A 1,686-nucleotide genomic window follows, 5' to 3' on the forward strand; every position below is an offset into this window, starting at 1 on the left:
CCTTTGGAGGAGCACCTAGTTTCTCAAGCAATTTCAAGCACAGTCTTGGGTACAGGGAAAACTAGTCGCTTGATCTAACTAATAGTCTCCTAACAACAGGGCAAGACTCTCATTGAGCATCCTTAAAACTAAATGCCCAGAGACCATTAATCACTACTGGAACTGGTATCTAGCTCCTTATGTCTTATTTTGGACTTATTTATGCTTCAGTGTGCAGTTGCTTGCTCTGTGCATGAATATACAAATACCTGTGTATGGATATGCAAGGCTTTTTCAAATAGAACTTCTGAAGAGTTAACTTTTTACTTCTGAATATTTGCAATACTTTCTAAGTTAAATTTGAATAGAGTATTAAATATAGGTTCTTACATATTTTGATAATAGCCTAGACATCTGCATTGCCTTTGCATTAGCGACAGATACATAAAATCGTTTTTAAAAAAGAGCAGCTAGCACAAACACAGGCTCTGGCTGAATAACACAAAGTATTTTAATACACCTGCAGAGACCCTGGTTATAGAAAGGTGCCAAAATGGCTTGAATGGGAGTACAAGGTAGTCAGCCCCAGTGCCCTCCACTCTGTCAAAGCAAGGTACTTACATGCTCCTTGCCCCAGGAGGGCTGCCTCTGGGAAAAAAGGGCTTTTTGATTGTTGTGGTCTTTCAACCCTTTGCTTTATGGCTAAAACAATCGCAAAGAGTGCCATGAATAAGTTGGGCTATCAGACTTCATGGAACATAGAACCACCATGAATGAGTAGCATGATTCACACGCCGGTTATAATAATAATCCCCCAGAAAGGAGAGTCATGCTATAGTTTTATTTGTGATGTGATTTTAAAGGCAAGAGATGGGTTTCCATATGTGACTTGACGAAATCAGTCTTAATGACTCTGTTCTCACGCCGTATCTTTTCTACAATATCCTACTTTCTTGGTGTTTCTAGCTCCATACCACACACTAAATCTGCATTAGGAATTATATATTATAAAGTCATAAATGCCATAAGAGTGTATAGTCCATTCTAGTTGAAATTATTTAACGTTAGGCTGCTAGATTTAGTTGTGAGATTTTTTTTTTTTTTTTTTTTTCATTACCAAGATATAACAGATCCATGCTTGGTGGCATTAGATGATTTTATTAAAATGCTTTGGTGGCACATTTGTAAACAGATTGCTTCCAGATCATTAAGAACCAAGCCTAAAACTCATCTAACTGTGAATACTTAGATTTGTAGATTAATTGCATTCTAGATTTGTGAATTGAGTGACAAAGCACTTGAACAAAAAATGTGGCATTTAAGAATTTCTTTATATATGTTAGCTATAAAAATGAGAACGTGTTGGTTTTAAAATCTGGTTACTCCATGCTGAAAGGAAATTTATTTTATAAGTGTTATGACTCTAATAAAGTATTAATTTGATAATTTTTTAGTCACCTATTTTTTTATACAATTCACTTTGAAATTCAGTTAAAAATGTGATATAAACATAACAGATTTAGAATTTCTAGACTTACATAAAAGAATTCTGCTTTAAACATTTCTGTCTAAAAGAAGCCTACCCACTTAATGTCAGAAATCTTTTTTTCTTTGGCGAAGATGAAAGAGGTAAGTCTTTAGAATGAGTATTCCAAAGAAAGGTTAAATGAGCATTCTATTCTATTTTGTTTTTTTTAAAAAAAATGC

The sequence above is a fragment of the Loxodonta africana genome, chromosome 14, assembly GCF_030014295.1.
Source record: "Loxodonta africana isolate mLoxAfr1 chromosome 14, mLoxAfr1.hap2, whole genome shotgun sequence".
NCBI classification, from domain to species: Eukaryota; Metazoa; Chordata; class Mammalia; order Proboscidea; family Elephantidae; genus Loxodonta; species Loxodonta africana.